Source organism: Elephantulus edwardii, unplaced genomic scaffold (assembly GCF_000299155.1).
Source record: "Elephantulus edwardii isolate Elephantulus edwardi_28Jun2011 unplaced genomic scaffold, EleEdw1.0 scaffold00050, whole genome shotgun sequence".
Taxonomy (NCBI): Eukaryota; Metazoa; Chordata; class Mammalia; order Macroscelidea; family Macroscelididae; genus Elephantulus; species Elephantulus edwardii.
The window spans coordinates 13,634,543-13,641,453 of record NW_006399800.1 but is presented as its reverse complement, the minus strand read 5'-3'; the positions used below and the strand labels follow the sequence as shown (position 1 = coordinate 13,641,453).

At 40.7% G+C, this 6,911-nt stretch overlaps 1 pseudogene; it reads left to right on the top strand.

The window, feature by feature from the left end:
• The first annotated feature begins 487 nt into the window (after positions 1–487).
• LOC102876844 lies at positions 488–1,627 on the top strand (annotated as a pseudogene).
• Positions 1,628–6,911: the final 5,284 nt, after the last annotated feature.

Genomic DNA, 6,911 nt, shown 5'->3' with positions numbered 1-6,911 from the left:
AAGACCTGGATTAGGTGCACCTTAGTCTCCAGACTGACATCATTGGTCTTCAGCCCTCTGGGGAGGTCCCTGAAAACAGATTTTCCTAATGCAATTTGTCTTTTCATTTCTTGACTGCTGGTGTCTAGAGTGTTGATTGTGAAACAAAGCAAGCTAAAATTGTTAATGATCTCAATCTCTTCTCCATCTATCATGATGCAGCCAGTGGATCCAGTGGTAAGAATAGTTATTTTCTTGATGTTCAGCTTCAGTCCATATTGAAGACCTTCTGCAACAGACGCTTCTAGTCCTCCTCAGTTTCAGCAAGAAAGATCGTATCCTCCTCCCGCTCCTCCTGGTAGGAGCGCAGCATCCGGAGCGGGCTTGGCGGGGAAAGCCCGAGGAGAGTCAGTTCGGTGCCTTGTCCTCCCTCCTCTTCCTCCGCAACCCTTCCCCCCCAACCCTGCCCTCCCCCTTGACTCGGGATCACTGTGTCGCACCCACCGCAATGGAAAACGATGGGCAGCCCCAGACTCTAAATGTAGGAAACCTCTCCAGAGATGTTACAGAAGTCCTCATTCTTCAGTTATTTAATCAGGTTGGACCCCGCAAAAGCTGTAAAATGATAACAGAGCGTACAAGCAATGACCCATATTGCTTTGTGGAATTTTATGAACACGGGAATGCAGCTGCTGCCTTAGCGGCTATGAATGGGAGAAAAATTTTGAAAAATGAGGTCAAAGTAAACTGGCAACAACACCAAGTAGCCAGAAAAAAAGATACTTCCAATCACTTCCATGTGTTTGTTGGGGATCTGAGTCCAGAAATAACAACAGAAGATATCAAATCAGCTTTTGCCCTTTGGGATGCCTGGGTAGTTAAAGACATGGCAACTGGGGAGTCCAAAGGCTATGATTTTGTATCTTTTTATAATAAACTGGATGCAGGGAACGCAGTTGTGCACATGGGAGGCCAGTGGTCGGGAGGCCGGCAGATCTGCACTAACTGGGCCACTCAGAAATCGCCTGCCCCGAAGAACACGCAAGAAAACAACACTCAACAGTTGCGATTTGAAAATGTAGTGAACCAGTCAAGTCAAAAAAATTGGACGGTCTACTGTGGAGGAATTGCTTCTGGGTTAACAGATCAGTTTATGAGGCAGACATTCTCACCATTTGGACAAATTACGGAAAGAAGAGTTTTTCCAGAGATGGGCTATTCATTTGTCAGATTTTCTACCCATGAAAGTACATGATACTACGATTGAAGTACATGTTACTAAATGCTATTGGGGTAAAGAATCTCCTGATATGACTAAAAACTTTCAACTGGTGTCACCACCAATAATCTTAGACAATGATAAATAACAGTCCTATTCATGTAAGGGGCAACTATAATCAAGGAGCCAGCGGAGCCAAGTTTATGGAAACCCACAACAGTATGGACAGTATATGGCAAATGGGTGGCAAGTGCCACGGTATGGAGCATATGGATAGCCGGAAATCAGCCAGGCTTCGGAGTAGATCAATCACCTTCTGCTGCTTGGATGGGTGAATTGGGTGCTCAGCCTCCCCTAGGACAAGCTCCTGTCCCTGTAACACCTCCTAACCAAGCTGGATATGGAATGGTAAGTTACCAAACACAGTGAGCTGGAACTCTGAGCAAAATTGCAACTCATGATAGGCTTCAGTTCCTTGTGACGCTCTGAAGACATGAAAGTACACACCGGGGGGAAAAGGAAAATATTTATTTTAAGAATTGAAATACTTGAAACTTTTAGCACAGCTTCGCTTTGGTGATGGACACATGTCTTCTAATTCTGCCTTTTTTTAAGGTTTTTGTTCATGATGGATATGAACATGATTTTTCTTTGTGTACAAAAACTAAAATAAAGTCAATAGAGACAAAAAAAAGATAGCGTCATCTGTATAACACAAGTTATTGATGAGTCTTCCTCCAATCCTAATGTCACATTCTTCTCATAAAGCCCAATCTCCTGAATGATCTGTTCTGCATATAGATTAAAAATGTATGGAAAAAAACCCACAGCTCTGATGAACTCCTTTCCTGATTTTGAACCATGCAAGGTTTCCCTGCTCTGTCCTGAGGACTGCTTCCAGATCCAAGTATAGGTTTCAGATGAGCACAATTAAGTGTTTTGGAATTCTCGTTCTTCTCAGTGTTAACCACAATTTGCTGTGATCCACACAAACGCATTTGCACGGTCAATGAAACACAGACAAACATTCGTCTGGTACTCTTTGCTTTCAGCCAAGACCCATATGACATTGGCTATGATGTCCCTATTGTTCCAGCCTCTTTTAAACTCGACTTGCATTTCTGGCAGTTATCTGTCAATGTACTAATCCAGTAATTTTTTTATAATCTTCTGCAGAATCTGGCATGCATATGTTATTTATTAGTGATATTGACCGATAATTTCAATACTCTGTCAGATCACACTTTTTTGGAATAAAAACAAATATGGATCTCTTCCAGACAGTTACCTAAGTGTTGTCCTCCAAATTTCTTGGCACAATCTTGTAAACATGTCCAGGGCTGCAAGTTTGTTGAAGCATGTCAATTGGAATTCCATCAATTCCTGGAGCCTTGTTTTTTGCCAATTCCTTCAGAGCAACTTGAACTTCCTTCTTCATTACCATTGCCTTTTGGTCATGTTGTTTCATTAAATTCTCTGTGTCAGACAAATTCTTTTTTGTACAGTGACTCTTAGTACTCATTCCATCTTCTTTTGATGCTTCCTGAATCATTCACTATTCTACCCATAACACCCTGAAGGATTGTAACTCAAGGCTTGAACTTGCTCTTCAGCTCCTGCAGTTTAAGAAATGCCAAGTGAGTTTGTCCCTTTTGAGTTTCTGACTCCAGCTCTATGCACATTTCATTATAATACTTTGCTTTGTCTTTCCGAGCTGCCCTTTGAAACTTTTTGTTCCGCTCCTTGGCTTCTTGATTTCTTCCCTTTACTTTGGCTTCTTGGAACTCTAGTGCACTATTCAAGAGTCTCTTTTGACATTCATTTCAGTCCTTTCTTCCTTCTCTGTCTTTGTAATGACCTTTTTCATTTCTCATGGATGATATTCTTTATATCCTCCCACACAGCTCATCTGATCTTCATTCATTAGTGTTCAAGACCTCAAACCTGTTCCTGAGATAGGTTTTTTAATGTTTGGGGACTTGTATGTGTGTTTCACACTCTTCTTCATTCATTCATACAATCATATTCATGCATTACGTTTTATAAAATTAATTACTATTGGACCTTGCCCATCTTCTCACCTGAATACTTCCCCTTTTTTCACTCCTCCCTCCACTCACCAAACTGTGCAACCCTGTGATTTTGCCCCTACCTATCCTCACCCCTCCACTCCCACCCTTGAGTTTCCATGCATGTTTTAATAGTTATCCTTCTATTTTTTCAATAATGGTCTTATGCAGCATTTGTCCTTATGAGATGTGTTAGATCACTCAGCATAATGCTCTCCAGCCTCTCCCAAGTTACATGATATTTTTCAAAAGCATTCCTCCAGAGTACTGCATAGTATTGCATTATATAATCGAATATACCGTAATTTTTCAATCCATTTGATTCTGGTTCGACATTAGGGCTGTTTCCCTGTTCTTGCAATGGCGGATAATGCTGCTATGAATAACATTTTTACATTCTAGTGGGATAGATTCAAGGTCAAATTTTGGTTCAGGTGGATTTTATTTCATTTAGCTTTAATTTGAATTTGTCTATGAGTTTTGTTCCACAATCAACAGCTGGCCTAGTTTTCACAGCTAATAATGAGTTTCTCCAATGATTCTTTCTGTACATGTTAAAAATCTGATTCCTGTGTGGACCATCAGGTAAAGTCCATGTGTGTAGTGGCCATTTGTATTTCTTATACAAGATTTTTGCAATGATTTGCAAATCATTCTTACCTCCAGCCTCATTTCTGTCACCAAGTCCATGCTTTCAAATTACTGATCCTTTTTCTCCATTTTATAGCAGAATTTAATATTCTCAAAACCATTTACTCCAAATAATTGAGGAGTAATGATGTCAGTCTGAGGACTAAGGTGTGTCTGATTCAGGCCATGATCTTTTTGATCACTTCCTATGCATCTAAGACTTGGGCAATGAATAAGGATGACAGAGGAAGAATTGATGCCTTTGCGTTGTGGTGCTGGAAAAGAGCACTGCATATCCCATGGACGGCCAAAAGAACAAACAAATATGTCTTGGAGAGAATGCAGCTGGAGTGCTCTTTGGAGGCAAGAATGATGAGGCTTTGCCTCACATACTTTGGGCATGTTGCTAGGAGGTGCTATTGGTTGGAGAAAGACATGATGCTGGGAAGGGTGGAGCGTCAAAGAAGGAGAAGACCTTCAACCAGGTGGATTGTTGTGGTGACTGTCACAATGGGCACAATGTGCGTCAGGAGCCGTGAAGATGGGACAAGATAGCACAGGGTTCAGATCTGTTGTTTATAGGATCACTGTGAATTATACTTGACTTGACGGCACCTAACACCAACAAAAAGACCATAGCAGATGTGAGGGCCTGAAGTATTTGTTTCAGAAGGTCAAGGACTGCAGTCTTCAATATAGACTGAATTTCAACATCAAGAAGACAAAGATTCTCACCACTGGGCCAATTGGCAACATCATGATATGTGGAAAAGAGATGGAGATTGTCAATAATTTCCGCTTGCTTGGTTCCACAATCTACATTCTTGGTACCAGTAGTCAGAAAATCAGAAGATGAATTGCATTAGGGGGGAAAAACCTATTGTTGGGGACCCCTTCAGAGTGCTAAAGAACAACAATGTCAGGCTGGGGATTAAGGTGCACCTGATCCAGGCCATGGTCTTTGAATTTACTTGCTATACATCAGAGAGGTAGACAATGAAAAGGGTGATAGGAGAAAGATTGATGCCTTTGAGTCGTGGTGCTGGAGAAGAGTGTTTAACATTCTATGGACTGCCAAGAGAACAAACAGGTTTGTCCTAGAGAGGGTGAAACCAAGTTTCCCCTTGGAGGCAAGAATATTGAAGCTCTGTCTCATACATTTCGGGCATGTTTCCTGGAGGAACCAGTCCTTGGAGAAGGTTATCATGCTTGAAAAAGTGGAGGGATGGAGCAAGAGAGGAAGACCCTAGAAGAAATGGATTGGCACAGTTAGTGGGGTAGAGGGGATAGGTGTGTTGGAAACAGTGAGACTGGCTCAGGGTAGGACAAGGTTCAGAGCTATTGTGCATGAGGTCATTATGAGTTGCAGGTGTCTCTAAGGCATATAACAACAAAAACATGGAGATCCTTGTGTAATATGTGGAGGTAATAGATTATGGGATTTTTAAGTACAGAAGAAGCTATGGAGACTCATGTGCTATTGAGCAGAGATGATTAATTAGTTGTGGTGGTTGAATGTGTTGGACATTGTTGTTTGAGTGAATACTCATCCCTGCCTCCTTCTCCCTTTGGTTTTTTCACTCCTCATTGCCTTTTAGTTGGACTCATAGTTGGCACTTGTGGCCCACAGGTAAGAACTGGTGCTGCCAACCCAAAGGTACACAGTTCAAACTCACCAGAGCTGTTCTGTGGGATAGTGATGGCAATTTACAGACTCCAAAAACCTGCTGGAAGGTCAATTATGTGTTGGTCCCAGCTTGACCACAACACATAGCTGACCATTCAGCAGATATTCAGTGATTTAAAAGCTGGATTTGCAGCAAGGGTAGATGTCTGTGATGAAGAATTTGTTGCCCATAGAGACTGGTTCAATTGTTTCAAAGTAACGGTGAAATTACAAAACAGTAAAGGGAAATTAGGCGTCATTTGTGAACTGGCCATTCATAACCTGAGGAACTCCTATATTCCTTTAAGTCTGGGTGTGGTCGTATGTCCTGGTTCTAGCCAATGGGATATATGTAAAAGGTTGTTAGGGGGAGTCTATGAAAACTTTGCTTTTCCTTATATAAAAATGACAGATACGGCTGCTACCATTTCTCCTGTCTTCCTGCCAGGGGCTGACAGCCATTGTGCGATTGTGAGAGACACTCGGCTAAGAATAGCAGAGAGGAAATATAGGAAGAGTCTGGGACTTGATGGCACCTTTAAACTGCTGCTTTAACCCTAGCCTGCCAACCTCCAGAATCATTGTTACAGCAGGGAAATGAATTCCTATTGTTTAAACAACCATGAACTGGGTTTCCTGCTACTTGTAATCAAACACATCCTAAACTCTCAATAAAAAAGCAAAAGGAGGCCAAGATTATCAAATGGCCAGACCTCCTTTTAAAAAGTACTGAAACTAAAGCTTTTTTTCCCATGTGGCCATTACCCAACTAAAAATCAAAATGATCTTAGCACAATATGATGAAAATAGTAAATGTCACTGAATTTCACAGGTAAAAAAATGATATTTTTTTTCTTATGTGTATATTTACAAAAGTATTTTTCATAATTGAAATCTATTACTAGCATAAACAAGCAACTGGAGACTTTTTTTCATAGAGCAAAGCTAGTACTACACAGCTAAGTTTCTTACACTCCTTTATTCTCTAGAATCCTAAAATTACAATTAAATCCCAATTTATTAAACTACAATGTATGGGAATGGGATTAGGTGATCCCAGGGATCAATTTAAAAAAAATCTTTATTTTTAAATTTTATATTGGTTTGCGTAGAAAGCTCGTATACATTGTGTTTCCCCACTAACCTTCATTCTTGTTGTGTTTTGTACATTCTCATTCATTGCATGTTATAAAATCATCCACCATTAAAACATAATTGTTACACTGTCTTTCTAGATCCCTGCCATATATATCTCATTTCCCTTACCCCACCCACCACTCACCAAGTTGTGCAAAGGTATCGATATTTTTAAATGCTACACAAAATATTCCAATGAACATGTAGGGCT